Source organism: Manis javanica, chromosome 11 (assembly GCF_040802235.1).
Source record: "Manis javanica isolate MJ-LG chromosome 11, MJ_LKY, whole genome shotgun sequence".
Lineage (NCBI taxonomy): Eukaryota > Metazoa > Chordata > Mammalia > Pholidota > Manidae > Manis > Manis javanica.
In genome coordinates, this window is record NC_133166.1 from 65,492,032 (window position 1) to 65,511,250 (window position 19,219).

General features: G+C 41.4%; 1 protein-coding gene across 22 annotated transcripts in view; it reads right to left on the minus strand.

The window, feature by feature from the left end:
* PHF21A (PHD finger protein 21A) overlaps positions 1 to 19,219 on the minus strand; it is a 282,000-nt gene that overhangs the window by 110,455 nt on the left and 152,326 nt on the right. The gene's annotated exons all lie outside the window — the stretch shown is intronic.

The window sequence follows — 19,219 nt, forward strand, 5'->3', positions numbered from 1 at the left end:
GGTTGACTGAGGAACATCTAGTCATCTAATAAATTATTTTTAAAAATAGGGAAAAATATGCCTAGCTTGAGATTAGTTGCAGGAATAAGGATAATCTTCTAAAGATAAAACTAAAGCTCTCCCCTGATTTATACCATGAAGCAGTCTCTCAGGCATCTGTAAGGAAAATTAATAATAGAGAGTTAATCATTCAATGATTAAGTTACCTGGGACCAGGTATAGTGCCAGTCCAAGATATAAAAATATTTTTTAAACATCAGCATTCTGTAAATATAACTGATATTACAGTTTATAAAGCCTTTGTTCAAATACATTGTTTTTTTGTACATCACAACAACCCTATGAAGATACTATTTTAAAGAAGGATAAAGTGATGCTCAAAGAAATTTAGTGATTTTTCCAAAATTGCACAATTATTTAACAGAACCAGGTCCAAATCTTTGTTTTTGGATTCTAATGCCTACGTCTTTTCTGCTTTACAACAGTGTTGGGAATAGTGGTAAGGATAACTGAAAATTAAATTCTGTCTGACTCTGCAATACGTTTTTTTTAGGAGGTCTTATCTTTTGGTAGTTCATAATACTGCAAGTCAACAACAATCATAAAACAAAAATAAAAACAATCTCAGCTCTGGAAGAAACAGCAGGTTTCCTAAGCCAGTGTGTATAAAGCCTTTACACACCAAAAGAGAAAAACAAAAAGTCAAAATAAATATAAGTCTATACCTCTCTTTTCCCTTTATTTTGGAAGTTTACTCTTCCCCTCCCCTACCTACCTACCTACTCCAACCCAGCAGACTGGAGGTAATAATGATTAGTTGATTTGTAAGGCTGAGTTACTCATGCACTGGAGCAATAAAAGTAACCAGACAATGAACAGTAAGTATCTCTCTTTTCTTCACTGGTTCATTCCCTTCCAACTATAAATAAGCATGCTCAAGTATCCTTTGTATAAAAAACTCTCCCCAAGGTTGCTGTTCTTTCTCCTTTCCTTTCCTGATAGATAAAAATGAAATGTGTGAACAGTTGAGTGGCTGAAAGAAAATGGGCATCCAGTAAATTATAGTTCACTTTCCCATTTATCACTGAATTTCTTATTTGCTGTTATTTATTTATTATTTGCTGTTGTTTTTAAAAAATATTAATATTAGGAAAGTATCTGATAGTTATATTAATAATAAGAGTCAATTTTAAAACTATGTAATCTGAGTATATCAATTAAAATATGGATATTTTTCATTCATTCAACAAATATTTGAGCACCTTCACTATATTTCTTAATGGAGTTACTGGGCTCTTTGATTCCCCACTAGATTCTGAGCTCCTTGAGGGCAAGAATGAACTGTTTTAATCGGTAACTTTGCTTTTCAGCCTGGCTAGTACTAGTGTGTTTAAGAAGTGTTCAATAACCAATTGTTGAAATTAAAAAGGTTTACAATTTCTAAGATAACTTCTGGCTTTTGAAGTCTAAGATTTTATGACATCTCCTGGTACTAAGTATTGCTTTTCATTTCTAAATTCATCAAAGCGTTTTGGTTAAAATCCTTTTTCTTCTCTGAGTTCTGTAGAATAGAGGTATTATTTCAGGAAATGTTTTTAGCTAATAAAATTTCCCCAAAGCAAAAAATGATGATCTCCATGAGTTTGGCATGGGGGAGTTTTAGAGCAGGTTTTTACTGATTAACTTCAAAAATAAAGGAATTAGTATTAATTCTTGTCTACTTTTAATTTTAAAACTGTATATGCAATGTACCAAAATAAAAAGGAAAGACCAGAAGCTTCTTAAGCATAATATTAATTTTCAAACCTTACGCACAAAAATTAGAAGTAAACTGCATACTCTAGCTCCTCCACTTTGTCTGGACATCCAGACTATGAGCTAGTCCTGGCTTCAGTACTTCCTATCCCTCTTGACCAATGGTAAACTATTTCCACTATGCTCTCCTTCACACTAGACACTCTCTTCCCTTTGACCTTGACAGTTCCTTCTCCTGAGCTGCTCTTTACTATTTAAGCAGGCTGCAGACTCTGCCTAAGCTCACGTCATCTTTACCCTCACCTTCTATTCATCCTTATGTGATCATCTATCAATTTCCTTAAAAGCTATTCAAATAGCTGTTTTTCTTGACCTCTTTATACAACTGCGCTGTTGACCATTTTCTTTCTGGTCACCTCTGCTCACCTGTCAATATTTTCTTGGTTCTCCTTCCAATGGCATTCAAAGCCCTTCAAAGTGGCTTTCTTCTTATATTCAGAACTTTTCAAGTTTCTATCCCAGGCTCTCTTTCTTTCCCTCTCTATACTCATTTCCCAGGGAGTACATGTTCAGTCTCAATGCTGCCATTATTTCCATGGAACAATGGAAGATCACATACCTTGCATAGAATTGTGGCCCTATGACTAGCTCTATGGCCTCAGGCAGGTTAGTTAACATCAGTCTCACCTTTTAAATGGAGATTATAGTATCTACCTCAGAGGGCTTCTGTAAAGATGAAATGAAGTAACTAGCACAGTGCCTGAAACATAACAGAGGTCAGTAAATCTGAATCTGTAGCCCTGGACTTTCTTGGAAGCAACCACAGCCATATTACTAACTATAAGACAAACATTTCTATCTTAATTCCTCACCAACACCTCAAATCTGGCCTGTTCAAGACCAAATGCATCACTGTCTTCTTCCCTTACAGTTGCCTATCTTCACAGTCTCTAATAGCTCAAGTTAGGAATCCCAGGCATGTTTATTCCATCGTCCCCCTCACTCTTGACATCTAAGTAATGCTTGTTTAACATGGATTAATCATGAGGAAACACCCAGATAAAACTGCAGGACACTCAGCACTACAACTGGCCCAAGACTCTACAAGTTTGTCAACAAATGAGACATCTCTCCACCTCCAACCTTCTGCCCAGAAAATGACTGTGAAGCTGTTGTAGATTAAAGAGCAAAGAGAAACAGCAATATGTGATGCAATGTGTGATCTTCAATTGGATCCTAGTTTAAAAATGAGAAACCTTCTAAAGAACATAATGGTTGCCTATTAGGGAAAAATGAATGAGATCAGTGCTACCCAAAAGTATGGTCCACAGACCATGTTGATCTGTAAACTGTTAATGATATATGGTGAGATAAGAACCAAAATTCAGAGTAAACATTTAGAAACTATTACAGAAATATGCAAAGTAATTTTGTCTGTTAAATCTAATAATATACTTTATATGTGCTGTTTTTAAATTTTCATTTTTCTAGTAATTCTTTTTTTATTGTATTTTACAAGTGTCAGTGATGGATTAGAAATTTATAAACAGATAGTTTACCACAGTTTGAGAAGTACTCTATTAAAAAACAGTATTTTATCAATCTTAAATTTTCTCAGTTTGATACTTTTACTGTAGTTATAATATTGAAGATAAATGCTGAAATCTTGAGTTAGTGGTGAGGTATCATGATGCCTATAAAAATCAGCAAAAATAAAATTAAATAAACTTGTACAGACTTGTGGAGCAAAATTAACTGGACTTTTAAATTCATAAAATGTATACCTGTTACTTTTTAATGGATATCTCTGCTATCTTCTCATATCTCTAGTACAGTGAAAAGTGAGATTGCTTTTTAGCACTCGGAATGACTGAAGATGAAGGAGATACCAGAATATACTGAAGCCTAGTTAAGTCTGCAGACGGCTCCTTGCTGACAACCCTTGGGTGTGCTCTCCTCTTGCCTCATGGGTACGGGCTGAGGAGACTCTATCTGTAATGGCAGTGCTTGGTGAAGCTTTTCAGTAAGCTGAAATCCCTGACAATGAAGAGCTCTAGACTTTAAGTAACACCTCAGGAAACAAAAAACTGAAAGAGAGATCATTATCCTTACAATGTTTTCTTCTGAATTTCTACAAAATTAACAAAGATTACACAAATCAAAATGCAAATAATTTTGTCCCTGAAAACTGTTAATTATAAATATGCAGAGTGACAGTAAAAACTAACCTTTTCATTAAAAATAACCGTTTCAATAGAAAAGACTATCAAATAGCAAAGAACAATGCTTTCAAGTGCCCCCAACTGTATGTTACTGTACTTTTCCTTTTCAATTTTGTAATTGCAATTGGAACAAGAAAAAAAATTTGCTATTTTGGTTAGTTAAATTCATTATTCTAACAGTAAGAGTTAAAAAGAATTTGTCCAATGCTTCAAAAGCTTCCTCATAAAAGCATGAGAATGTACTTCCTCAGAATGCCCAGATGACTTGTTAGTTGGGTATCCTGAAAGTTTGGACTCAAGTTCATCATCATCTTCAGAAGAATGCATATTATTACCACTTAACTTCTAACATACTTGGCTAGTTGGGCAATCTATGAGGGAAAAATAAAAGAATCTTCCAAAAATTGAAAGGAAATTGAAGACTTCATTTCTTGTCAATTCAGAGAAAACAGCTATCCTGAAATAGCTGTACATATACTTTTTATATCCATTCAAGTGCCTTTAAAATCACACTGGCCTATGTGACTCAATTTCTTACGGAAGGGATCCCATACTGAAGGGTCCCCACCAGTAAGATGGCAAACTTCCGGCTTCTCTTCAGGGTCCTCAGTTCCCGCCGGCGCCACCTGAAGCCCAATCACCTCTCGCCCCCCTCCCAATCCCAGCACCTAGCCAACAGCCACCAGCCCCATAGAAGTGACACCTCAATCAATTCATGCCCCTTCCTATATAACCCAGCACCTTTCCCTAATAAAGCGGAACTATCCGGTGAATTGCTGCTATGTGTCGCTCCTTTCCTTTCATTGGTGCCGAAACCTGGGAGACAGGACACCCCAACTGGGCCCCGTCTTCCCCCCGACACCAGCAGCAGCTTGTCCTCGTCCTCTTTTTCCGGCGCTGCCTCATCACACTCACCACTCCTCTCTGGCCTTTAGGTAAGTTTTCCCCCCAGAGTGGGCAACTCTTCCCCGAGCTATCGCAGTGCCATTGACCGTGATCGTCCGGCAAGGCCCTGACGCTCGGGGATGAGGAGGGAACGCTCCCCGCCTCAGGCCTTCACGGCTGCAGCGGACCCTCAGGCCCCTCCTCCAAAAGCCATAAATTCCCGCCTTAAGCCTTTACGGCTGCGGCGCATGCTCAGGCCCCTCCTCCGACAGTCATAAACGCATTCACCATCCCTTCCATCAGTGCTGAAAGTTTTTAAGCAAAATTTCGCCGGGGTGAGCCACTCTTCCCTGAGCTATCGCAGTGCCATTGACCATGAACGTCCAGCAAGGCCCTGACGCTCGGGGATGAGGAGGGAACTCTCCCTGCCTCAGGCCTTCACGGCTGCGACGGACCCTCAGGCCCCTCGTCCAACAGCCATAAATCCCTGCCTCAAGCCTTCACGGCTGCGGCAGAATCTCAGGCCCCCCGTCCAACAGCCGTAAACAAGGTGACTCCTTTGCAGATGAGAACGCTCCCTTTCCCCGCCCCCTCCTCCTTCTGTTCCGTCCTCCGAAATCTGTTCTGTCTGCCGAAAACGCCTAGCGCTAGGTACCTCGTGACTCCGGCACTCTGCCTTCTTAGGGAAGTCTGGGTGACGACCCACACTTCCCAAGAAATTCTGACTCGTAAACGAGTTTCCGCAGACCACCAAGGATCATCGGGGACGCCCTTTGTCTCCTTGCCGTCTGCCTCCGGTCCGAGGATCTCTGTTCATCTTCAACTGTTTGTCTCCTTCTCTGTCCTTTAGCCATGGGAGCCTCCTCATCCCTCCCTGAAAGTTCACCTCTTGAATGCCTGCTTAAGCATCTGGCTACTCCCTCCCTGACACCTGATATAAAACCAAAACTTCTCCATAAATATTGCTCCCAAGATTGGCCGACATACCCCCTAGACAATAACAACCAATGGCCCGCAGGGGGAACTCTTGATCCTAACATCACTCGCGGTCTTTTTAACTACTGCCAGCGCCTGAAAAAATGGAAGGAGATTCCCTATATCAAAGCTTTCCGCCTCCTCCTCTCCCCGCCCCCTCCCAAGTTCTCCTAGCCTGCAAGCCGCCGCCCCCGCAGTAGCCTCCCCTTCACTCCCTTCCCCTTCTTCTCCTACAACAGCCCTTCTCCCTTCCTCCCCAAACATCTCCTCCCCCATCTCACCTCATCCACCTTCATTCCCTGCAGATTAAGCCTGAGCGTTTCAGCCCACCTTTAACTAGGTCCCAGGGGCCTCCTCCGTCTTTGCCCTCATCACCTGTTTCTCCCCTGTTAGGGACCGCCTTTGTCTTCTCACATGTTTGTAGGGAGAATGGGAAAGCACCTTCCCCCATGTCTGAATGCAGCATGGGAAAGCACAAGCTAGAGAACAACTGGTGCAGTCCTTAGAAGTTATCTGTCCACAAAAACATATCTTACCAAGACTCCTCACTCTGAAAATAGGGAGACCTTGAAGATGTGTAGAAACACCGCCCCTGCTTCTAAATATGCCCTTCCCCCACTTGCGGATGTGGCAGGAATAGAGAACAAAGAACATTCTGTTTACGCATTCCATAAGCAATTAACTAGAGCCCTGCTGCAGCTCAGTTAGTAGAGCATGGGACTCTTAATTCAGAGTCATGAGTTCAACCCCAACTAGAGCGGCAGAAGTAAGCAGCTGAGCTGCTAGCTGGCGACATGTGGGTCCAATTCTATCTTTCTTTATTTTCTTTGCCCCCCTTCTGCACTTCAGGACCTGCTCGACTAGGCATGGCTAGACCGCGTCACTCTCCCACAGACTGAGCCAGAACCCTTCAGTCCCCCTCAGACTCAGTCCCGAGAGCCTCCCAAAATTATCGCCCCCCTCCGGGAGGTAGCACGATCCAAAGGCATCGTACGCATTCACATCCCTTTCTCCTTAGGAGATTTAGCCCTACTAGAGAAACACCTAAGTTCCTTTTCCACTGATCCCATGACATACATCAGGGAGTTTCAATGGACCCTCCAGTCTTACAGCCTCACACATCATGACATTTTCATGCTCCTGGCCAATACTCTCCTCCCTGAAGAGCGTAGATGAGTTTGGGACTTCGCCCAAACAAACGCTACCGAAACCCACAGGACTGACCCCACCTATCCCCCTAGCCCCACCGCTGTCCCTGAACAAGACCCACACTGGGATTATAACACTGCCGTAAGTCTCCACTCTCGAGATATTTTTGCCTCCTGCTTAATAGCAGGTCTAAAAAAGGCAGCTCGTGGGCATAGAAGCCACAGGGCATAAATCTGCAAAGAAGTAAAAAGCTAACCTTTGCAAACAATATGGCTTCTCTCTCACTTACCAACTTTACATTTCCCTGTATGGCCCCGGAAGATGACTGGTTAGCCAGAGACGGGTAAGATTCCTCAAGGGAGGAACAACCTAAGACAGGCACAGTCGCAGGGGGGCCATCAGGTGAGAATTTGGGGATCAACAGAGGTGAGGCTCAGAACCTCACCCCCCCTGCTTTGAGAGAAATCTTCTGCATCCGTGGATGTCTTGCTGCCCTTGTCTAGCCTGGATTAATACTTAGTCCATAGGCACACACCTGATCATCTGATCATCTACATTTGCCTTCTTACAGCACTAAACTATGTTTTCTACCTTTATCTTGCATCTACCTACCACTTCAGCATTTTATTAAAAATAAAAATAATAATAATAATAGGAGAAATGTGGGATCAACATATAAATCAAGTACAAAAATCAAATGAATATTCATATTTGACCTGATGGTTTATAGGTCATATTGCATGATCAAAACCGAAAGTTTCTGTGATGACTGCCCTTGTACTGTTCACCATGTAAGAATTTATTCACTCTGTAAGAATTCGTTCACCATGTAAGAACTTGTTCGTTATGCTTCAGAAGATTGGAGACTGACGAGAATTAGGCTTGAGATGGATTAATGATTGTACATTGAGCATTGACCCCCCTATACTGAATTTTATTGTTGTTAACAACCATTTGATCAATAAATATGAGAGATGCCCTCTCAAAAAAAAAAAAAAAAAAAAGGCAGCTCGTAAAGTAGTCAATTTTCAAAAACTCCAAGACATAATTCAAAAGAGAGACGAAACCCCCTCCGAGTTCTTAGACAGACTCACTCAAGCCCTATTACAGTATACCAGCAAGGAACCAAAAACACCTGAAGGAAGACAGGTCTTTATGACATACTTCCTAGCTCAAAGCTACCCCGATATTAAAGCTAAACTCAAAAAGTTAGAACAGGGCCCCGCTACCCCACAGACTGAGATCCTAACAGTGGCCTTTAAAGTCTTCCATAACCGGGAAGAAGAGAAAGAACGCCGTAAACAAAAAGCTGATCAGGCCAATTTCCAGATGTTGGCCCAGCTGATAAAACCACAACCTGGGCGCCCCTCTACAGACAAGCCCCCCCCAGGAGCTTGTTTCAAGTGCGGAAAAGAGGGACATTGGTCAAGGGCGTGCCCCTCCCCCAGATCTCCTACCACCCCATGCCCCAGATGCCACAAAAAGGGCCACTGGAAGTCTGACTGCCCAACCACCCGAAGGGGAGGCTGGACGAACAACCCCCATCCTAAGCCCGCCGCAGTGGGGTGGCAGAAGAAGATTGATGGGGCCCGGGGGCTTCTCGCCCGACCATTTCCATCACCAAACAGGAGCCCAGGGTTACTTTAACAGTAGACGGTCACCCCATCTCCTTCCTCCTAGACACAGGAGCCACCTTCTCAGTCTTACGAGAATACCGGGGCCCTACCATGCCTGCCATTATTCCTATAGTCAGGGTAAGAGGTAAAACAGATTTTCTCATAAAAACCCCCCCACCCCCTTTATGCACAATCCAAGACAATCCCATACCTTTCTCCCACTCCTTCCTGGTTATGCCCCAGTGTCCCATCCCTTTACTAAGATGGGACATCCTTTCCCTCCTCCACGTTTCCATAACTATATCCACTCCCACAGCCCCCAGTACTCCCTTTCTGATGGCCCTCATAGCTGATGACCCCCCTCTACCCAATGAAAGCTCCAGTTCTGCCCTCATACACCCTGTAAATCCCAAAGTTTGGGACATTACAAGCCAATCTATAGCCCTATGTCCCCCTGCCTCTATCAAATTATGTGACCCCTCTCAGTATATCTGTCAAGCCCAATACCCCCTAACCACTTCAGCCCTCATAGGCCTCCAACCCATCATTCAAGATCTCTTAAACAAAAATTACCTCAGACCCACTCACTCCCCATTTAATACCCCCATATTAGCTGTTAAAAAAACCAACGGATCTTTCCGCCTTGTCCAAGACCTTCGCCTCATCAACATAGCCATTGTCCCTATCCATCACTTAGTTCCAAATCCATACAGCCTCAGCATGCCACTTCTCAGTCCTAAATCTCAAGGACCCATTTTTCTATCCCTCTAAACCCCTGCTCCCAAGATTTTTTCATCTTCACCTGGACAAACCCATACACAAGACATTCTGAACAACTCACTTGGACAGTTTTGCCACAAAACTTCCGAGATAGTCCCCATATTTTTAGACAGGTCTAGCTCAGGACCTCAAACAGTTTCATCATGATCACTCCAAGTCCACCTTATTATAATACATAGACAATCTTCTACTCTGCAGTCTCTCGTAAGAACAGTCTCAACTTGACACTGCCTCCCTACTTAACCTTCTAGCGTCCAGAAGTTACCGGGTATCCCCCATCAAAGCTCAAATCTCTTCCCCTCCTGTCACTTACCTCAAATTCCTTCTATCTCAACAAAGAAAGTCCATTACCTTAGACAGAAAATAGCTCCTCTCTGACCTGCCCATTCCCAAAACCAAGACAGAAATCCTTTCCTTTCTAAGCCTGGCTAGATATTTTAGAACGTAGATCCCTAACTTCTCCCTGCTCCCTGTTGGCAAGACCCCTATACGACCTCAGCAAGAGCCCCCCTAAAAAACCATTATCCTCCTCACCCCGACACTCCTTCATTAAGCTCCGTCAAGCCCTTGTAGAAGCCCCAGCTCTCCATCTTCCTGATTTGTCGAAGCCCTTCTCATTATACATTCATGAGAGGTCCAGTCAAGCTCTAAGAGTCCTAGGCCAATATTATGGCCCATCCTTTGCCCCAGTAGCTTATCTCTCCAAGCAATTAGACCCCACAGTTTGGAAATAAGCCCCCTGCCTACGAGCATTAGCCGCTAGACAGCTCTTGCAGAAAGAAGGTCATAAACTTACATTCAGGGTGCCCCTTACCATTCTGTCCCCACATCACCTAAAAGATCTCTTAACCTACAAAAGTTTACAGACTCTCCCTCCCTCCAGACTCCTGACCTTACTGTCCTCTTTCCTCCAAAATCCCGTTCACCCCCTTTGCCATCCATACCCAAATCATGACTTTTTCCTCCTTTACTGCTCTCTTGCTTTTTTCCTCATTCTTATAGTCTTCCCCGCTACCCCAGCCTCCTTTGTATGGCGATTCAAAGTCAGACAGACTTACAAACAGCATCAAACAAAAGTTACTGCCCTCATTGCCACACCAGACTGCCCTCTGAAAAGCTGCTCTGAGCCTTTATACCTCCACTTTCCTCCCTCCACCGAAGTGTTCACTAGTAGCTACCCTTATTCTCCCTACCTATGCTTCCTCTATGACCAAAAACAAGCCTATTGCAGGCGATGGCCAGACACCTATAAGAGATGTCCCTACTGGTCTTGCGCCATTCACTACATGAGTAACTTCCAGTACCCACAGTATTACTCCTCCAACCATTTCATGAAATATCCCAACGGCTCATTCTCCTTATCAATCCCAGATCCCTGGGACTCTTGATGAGCTGCCAGAGTCACAGCCTCAGTTTACTATGGAGGGGGTCCTCGACCCCCCACGGTACCCTTCATATCTCTCAAAAGTATGTTCCCTCTCATTCCCAGATCTCTCAAATTGCATCAGATAGCAGACATTCCGAAAAAGTCATTATCCAAACTCTTGATAGTGCCTCTTCATCTTATCCCCGCCCCTCTTCCCATTTCTCCTACTCTTCATTACAGCTCATTCAGGACACCATCTTTCTCAACCACACCCTTAACACAGCCAATTGTTTCAGAAAGACAACCCCTCTGCCCCCTGGCAGACATACCCCTATGAGAACCAGAATACGCAGATAATCTCACCATCCACCACTGTGTAGGCCCAACTCCACCCCCACCTTCACTGCCTCTCTATCTACACCCCTACCTCCGGCTCTAAGACTTTTATGCAACCGGGACACTTCTTTTAGTGTAATAGCAGTCTTTTCAACTCACCGCCTCTCAACTCCGATACACCCTGCATTCTCGTCACCCTAATCCCACAGTTAACACTTTACAGCATGGCAGAATTCCTGGAGCTCCAACCTCCCTTGCCCTCATGCACAAAAAGAGCTGCTTTCCTTCCCATCATGGTCAGTAGCTCTTTAATCACCTCAGCCATTGGGGCAGGGTTTTCGGGAGAAGCCTTGGGTCACTCTCTATAGGCAGTTAGAGATCTCAACGCCAAACTTGAGGGAGCCCTGACATCCACTGCCGATTCTCTAGCCTCTCTCCAAAGACAGGTCACTTCGCTAGCTAAAGTCACCCTTCAAAACCGGCGGGCCCTAGATCTGCTTACAGCCGAGAAGGGCGGCACCTGCGTCTTCCTCCAAGAAGAGTGCTGCTATTACATCAACGAATCCGGCATTGTAGAAACTGACATTACCAAACTCACCGACCTTGCCTCCAGTCTCCACTCTGCTTCCAATTCCAACCCATTCTCGTCAATACTAACAAACCCCCTCCTCACCTGGCTCTGGCCCATTGCAGGCCCCATAATAATCATTCTTCTTGCCTGTCTCTTCTTACCCTGTATAATAAAGTTCATCAAATCCCAAGTCAGAAAAATCTCTAATCAAGCTTTCAACCAGTTTTTACTCAGGAACTACCAGCTTCTGGCCACAGAAGATCCCTCACCCTCACGTGACCTCCTCACCACATGCTGAGATGGACCCCTCTGTCCGCTGGAAACTGTTCCTGGAAACAATGGCCGCAGACGCCTAGCTCCTGACACCCATATCCTCTTAGCACCATTAGAATCAACAGGTCCTTGACCTATAGTTACAAAGAACCTTCATTAATTTCCAACCTGAAGAAGTCCACATCTACTCATCCTTACTGTGGAGAATCCTATCAACCCTTTCCTCCCAATCCTCAAACCCTCACTCCCTTCTACGCCCCTGTTCAGCAAGAAGCAGTCAGAGAGAAAGCAACGTCCACAAACCCACAGAGGAGAAAGGGGGGAATGAAGGGTCCCCACCAGTAAGATGGCAAACTTCCGGCTTCTCTTCAGGGTCCTCAGTTCCCGCCGGCGCCACCTGAAGCCCAATCACCTCTCACTCCCCTCCCAATCCCAGCACCTAGCCAACAGCCACCAGCCCCGTAGAAGTGACACCTCAATCAATTCATGCCCCTTCCTATATACCCCAGCACCTTTCCCTAATAAAGCGGAACTCTCCAGTGAATTGCTGCTATGTGTCGCTCCTTTCCTTTCACATACAATTCTAAGGATGTATCACATGACTTGTCAAAAGGCAATTTGGCAAATATGAACAAAATCCTGAAATGGACACCAAATTACTAAGAAAAAAAACCCTGAGGGAACAGTTGATGCTTACAGAATAAAAATGATGCTGTGTAGAGAATGACTGCAGGCAGGGGCACAGGGCAACAACCTGCTTACCGCACATCAGGACATGCTCTCACAGATGCACAGCACCAATTTCTAAAATAACACCTCAGAATAATGCAACCCAGCACAAGACCTATGACAAAACTCAATGTATCATCACCATAAGCAGCAAGAATACACAAATCATGTAAGAAGCTGGAATTGTGTTTAAAGACAAACTCATTTGGTCAAAATAAGGCAAGAAAAAGAAAGGGAGAATAAAATAAGCCTTTCCCATTTTGGAAGCTTAGTCTACTTAGGTGTTCTTTTTATTTTTTAAGTTCTTGAAACTCACTCCATTTTCAAATTTTTGTGGATGTTAATTTCTCAGGTATTGGTTGTTGCTTTACAGAGAAGAGAAAAAATTGCTTTTTAATGCTTTCCAGGAGAAAAGACCATCAGCTTTTGAACTTTGCAGTTAAGGTCCTTTTTGATGAGTTTGGGATCTGAGTTTCAAATACAGTCACACCAAAATTAAACATCATGTCAAATCAATCTTACATTTTTCATCTGAGATCTAGATTAACCTAGAAGCTAAATTTTTCAGTATGAATGCCATGCCAAAAAGTAAGATGGACTTTCATAAACTGAGTAGGATGGACCAGGCCCATAAAGCACTCAAATATGGCCAGTAAATGCAGTCTACCAGAAGTAGGGATCAGAGGAATTTAGTTAAAGACACTCTGCCATACTCATGAGTAATTCCTGGAGTTGGTATTACAGAGTATCATGTTATTACTGATGATATAAAATAACATCTATCCACTTGAAACAAACTTTCAAGACCTAAATGTTTTACTTTTGTATTGACTTAAGTAAGCAGCCTACATTCCAATCTTAGCAATGAAACTGAGTACCAGCAGTTTGTTTGGATTTGACTGGCTCCTTTGTTTTTTTATTTCTGCTTGAGAGTTAAAAGCAGCTATGTTCTAGAAATGATAGCACAACACTGAAATACAGAAGCAAGTGAAACGTTGAGTTACATCTCCTACACAGAAAAGGGCCACATATCCAAAAGCAGCAGGAAAACAATGCCACAACATCTCAAATCCTTTTCCTTCAATTTCTGGCCATCGTTTTAAAGAGATGGCTCTACCCAAATAATGGAACTTAGGGCAACCTGCAAATAAAGATACTCTAGTGAAAGCGGGTTTTCTGATACGCCTTTTTTTTTTTGATGTATGACCACCTTTACTGTGTTCGGTTTATTTGCATAATGTGCCCCTGCACATTCTGAGATTAAACTAAATGCTGATGAAGGAGATCTGGTGGACCCATCTTTCTTTTCTTGTTTTCATTTGAAGTATCACTGATATACAATCTTATGATGGTTTCACATACACAAAACAGTGATTCAACATTCACCCATATTATCACTCCCTCCATCGCAGTCACTGTCTATCAAATGTAGTAAGATGTTGTAGAGACATTAATTGTATTCTCTGTGCTGCACTATTATCTCAGTGACCTACCTATGTTGTGATTGTGATGTATAGGGCCCCTTAGTCCCCTTCTCCCTCCCCACCCACATTCCCCCAACCCTTCCCGTTTGGTAACCACTAGACCCTTCTCAGTGTTTATGAGTTTACTGCTTTTTTTGTTCCTTCTGTTTCACTGTTTTCAAGAATTCCTGAGGAGGGGCACAATAACCCACTATGGAAGGAAAAAAAACATTACAAAAATAGAAAATGCAGGCATCTGTGTGTACATGTGGGATGTTCTAGTGAAAAAGAGATGACTGTGGAATCAGTAACACCTTCTTTAAAGAGACACAAAGGCTATAGAGAGAAACAAATGACATAAAGAGCTCAAAGTTTATCATATGCATATATGATTTTGTATTTTCTATTATGTATAAACTGTTCTGTTAGTTTTCATTATAGTATATCTAGGCTGAGGTCTCACACTCTGAATGACATATAGGCAACTTGGATAAATAACAAAAATAATAAGCAAAGAAAGAGAGCAAAAGTTAAAGAAATTTGTATTACTTAGTCTGGAAAGGAAACAAATTGACTTAGGAAAGGACACAGCTTAAATTCAAGCATTGGTTTCCTAGTCTTCTGTACAGCAAGGTAGAGGATGGCAGAGGCGGGCTGATGGATAATTACTCAGGTCCCTCGCCTTTGAACAGTGTGTGAATCTATCTTGTACAAGGCTATTTTGCACATAGCAAGAGGGCCTAAGCAGAAGGGATTTAAGCAACATGTCAGAAACTAGACTAACATTTAGAGGTGCCAAAATCCAGTTTCAAAAACAGGTGAAGAAATTAAGAAGTGTAATGAGGAATAGTGGTGTCCCTTGAAATGTAAGAAGGTATGTTCCTTGAAAAGAGTTAAGTTTATAAAACCAAGTTAATACAGTTAAACAACCTTTTTACTATAGAATTTCAGAGTGTTTAATTGTTACTATGCATTAAGAATCTCTGAGAGGCAAAGAGTACATATATAGCATTTCTTAAAAATTTCTAATTACAGAATGCTTTTTTTCATGGAAAACCTGTTAATGAGGTTCACTAGATAATATGCACAAGGAACACAGTTTGGGAAAAGCTGGTTTCAGTGCAACTGAATGTAAAAGCAAGGAAAGGACAAGGTAGTGTCTGGGGATGTCTCCCAACATCATGATTTTATACATATCGGGTCAGTTGGGATGCTGACTGCTTTCTTTTTCCTTCTCATTTCTGCTTTGATCCGGGCATAAATCTTGATCCTCCCATTAAATTATTATTTTCTCAGATTTTCCTAATCCTCCCACTTGTCCAGGCTATCAAAACCTTCCCAGACTCTTTCCCTTTCTTCCTTCTTCCTTCACCTTTTTCTTGTTAGTAGTCCTCTTTCACCCATAAAAGTGCTTTCCGCTTGCTAATAAGCAAAATCACTTTTCTTTTATGAAAAAATGTTTGTCATGGCTTTTCACTTAATATTAAGTTTCTCTCTGATGTAACCATTTAGTTCAGATTCTCTTCTTTTTTTTCCTCTGTATTTTATCTGTATAAGACTTAGGAACTTCTCTAAAACTGAACCTACTGTTCTGATAGTTCTTTAATCTCTTTTCTCTACCATAACGACTACCTATCTCTATAGACTAGTCTATAAAGCCATCATCCCTCATTACTGAACATCCCTTCCAATAAACAATTCTGCATAGGAAGCTGTTCATGATGAGCATTATACTGTGTTCTTCCATTCTTGCTTCTTTATTAGATACAATTAGATACTATGCCATTATTAGATACTATTCATCAGCTATACAGCAGTGGTCTAGACACTATGAAAGTAAGTATAGATTGCCTACCTACAAGGCATTCTCTCTGAAAGAGATAACACTGACATGGGTATGTTTAAGGGGAAGAATTTTCTTTCAGTCACAGGTATTGTTTTATTTTTAAAAACTTCTCTCCATCTCCAGAGTACAATATTATACCATAAATAAAAAAGGGAGGAGTCTTCTCACCACTGAGTTTCCTCTTTGCCCATATTGGGTCGCATTAGCTCCGAACCAACACAGGCAGGTGAGTATTTCAGCTGGTTTTTAGATAAAAGTCAATTTCTTGCTGATATCCCCTTTCTTCCTTTTTTAGCAGTAAGTCTAGACCTTCCATGATAATACATTAAGTTTGTAGAGATGTCATCCTCGTGATAAGACAATATAACCCAGATCATTCATTAGTCATTCAGGGCTACAAAAAATGCTTTTATCAGAGAATAAGTGACTCTCTGGTATCCTGAGAACATTACAATTTGATTAATTATCTTTTTCTTATAATCTTCATTTATTTTCCTTTTAAATTTCCATTTTGACATAATTTCTGACTTACAGAAAAGTTAAGGGTGGCAGAGTTTCCATATCCGTTTCACCAGATTCCCCAAATGTTAACTCAAGAAGCACATTAGTTCTATTCTCTTCTCTCTCTGTACACACACACACACACACACACACTTTTTTCCCCTGAATTATTTGAGACTCAGCTGCAAGCATGATATGCCTTGACTATCATTTTGCTAATTAATAAATAAGATGTGTTCATTAACAGATGTGTGATGAAGCAAGTATAGGTGATGGGCCTATGACGGTTCGGATGTTCATTATAAAGTTCAACTTCTTTGAATGTTTGAAGTTTTTTCATCAAAAAATATTAGGGAAAACAAATCAGAAAAGCAACACTGATACAGTACTATTACTTATAGACTTATTCAAACAGATTTTGCCAAAATCTCAATAATGTCCTTTAAGCAAAAGAAAACCCCAGATTATGCCATGTAAGTTATTTAAACACATCCTGTTTTCTCTATTTCTTTGAGAGGGCATCAGAGAAAGTCAGCTTTGTGATTATTCATGATTCTGTGAAACACCTGAGCTAAGGATAAATCAAAATACCAGAATATCTAAAAACTGTCAGTCCTTTTGGGGTTAGAGGTATCTATTCAATTATGTCTTGGTTAAGTTTTAAAATTAAAATTCCATTAGAATGTTCTGAAAACACCCAAGCTCAGTGGCACAGGAAGTGTTTTTGTAGTAAAGTATGCCTTGGGAAAAACTGCCCTGGGTGGCCAATTCAGTTGCAGACAATCTATGAATGACTAAAGCATATGCCCACATCGTGAAAACTGCTGAAACGTAGACTTAAGAATGCCATTCCAACACTTTACAGTCCCTTTGTAAAAACAGGTGTCAATGGGAGAATCTAGTAACCACTATGTTGCTCATGTAATTGTATATTAATGATATCAAAATTAAAAAAAACACACACACAAGGTATTTTTATTAATATACCTCTTTTAGCCCTTTAAAATAAACGTAAGGAAGAGTACTGAGGAGGGCTTTCCCCCTTCTCAGAATAAAAATGTAGAAAAGCATGAGCTACACCTCTTTATACCCTGCTTGCCCCTCACACAAGTTTATAGTGGTAAACTGTCTCCATACTGAATGGCTGAGTGCCTTTTAAAATCTAAATTAGAAAATGCAAAAAAAAATCCTTTAAAGTCAAACAGTGGAATTAACATATGAGCAGAGCTCCTGTGGGCATTTAAATCCGTAATTAAAAAACCTGAGACACGTTGGCTTGGCAATCGTTATTGTCTAACGTGCACAGATAGCCAAAAGGTACTGAAAATGCAACATTCTGTCCCACATGACTCACTCATCAGAGGCAGGCTCATGAAGAATGCTGAGGAGGCCATACATCTTTAAATGCTGGCCCACCAAAGGTCTTTCCCCCCAGCACTGAAGCCTGTGTTTCAGACCAAGGAACATCACCCGGGGATTGCGTTCAAATAAACTGCCTGGCCCTTTGTTGCCTCTCTTTGACTGCTTATTTCGGTCCTGGGGAGAGACTGTTGAGTATTTGGAAATCATAAAATCTGCTTTTGCTAGCATGCTCCATTTCTCTGCAGGCAAAGGAATCCTTTTCTGAAAAATTAAGTCTGAGAGGAGCAACACATGCTATACGTATGCAAATCATCATTCCTATCTGATGTGTGAGAGCACAGCACACAGCGCAGCAATCTAGCTACGAACCTCCCAGATTATAAATAGGCTGTCAATCCAAGCAGCAGCTGTCTCACATTGCTCTGCTTTTTCAACCTGATTTTATTACATTTCAAAGATGATGCACAGATTTCTACAAGTTTTCTCTGAGCTAACATGTACAACATGTACAAGCAAAGGAAATTTATTTTTAAGATTATTCACATAAAATATTCCATGCTAATCTGCCATTGTTTACCTTATTTATACAGGTTTAACAGGTTTGCACTCCCGCATTTTCTGTTATAAATTAGGCCTTCAGTATTACAATTCTGCACTCAATTGCAGTCAACCAAGAAATTGCCTTTATAAAGGCAACTGAACACCCTAACCTTTCTAGCCTTGAAAAACAGAGAACTACCTACACCTGAATGCAGATGCATGCACAGAACACACACATAATACAATGCGATTTGATTAAGTCTTTAATGCCTACAACTCTTTTGAGAATGAAACAAACCAATCAACTAAATGTACTGCTTAAGGTCTTTAAAATACCCAAGTGCTAAAGACATTCCCAATTCACCTTCCACCATATGAGGACTAACAGTCAAAACTACAAGAAACCACCTTTTGTTCCCATATGGAAAAGCTATCTTACCTTCTCAAAAGTCAGTATTCAGGGGATACCTTTAGAAAAAGGATTCCTGTCTTCTCTTTATCCTATATTCAGCATATAATTGGGAAGATAACTTAATAAGCAAAGTAACCAATATTATACTTTCTCGTTTATAGCAGGAGGTACATTAAGAATTCTTATTTGGCTATCACAGAAATGTCACTCCCTCTCTGTGACGGACCCTATATTATGCCTAGGGGAAGCAGCCTAAACTACTACTTCCTTTCTTTGTCAATAAGGAATTTGTTTCACTTCAGCCTAATTATTCAAATGGGGTAACATTTACTACAGTTGGAATATTTAATAGGCTAGTAGTTAATACTCTAAATGTATGAGTTGGGAACCTCTGGGTACTAATTTTTTGAAGGCTGGGCTTTGGGGGATACAACAAAA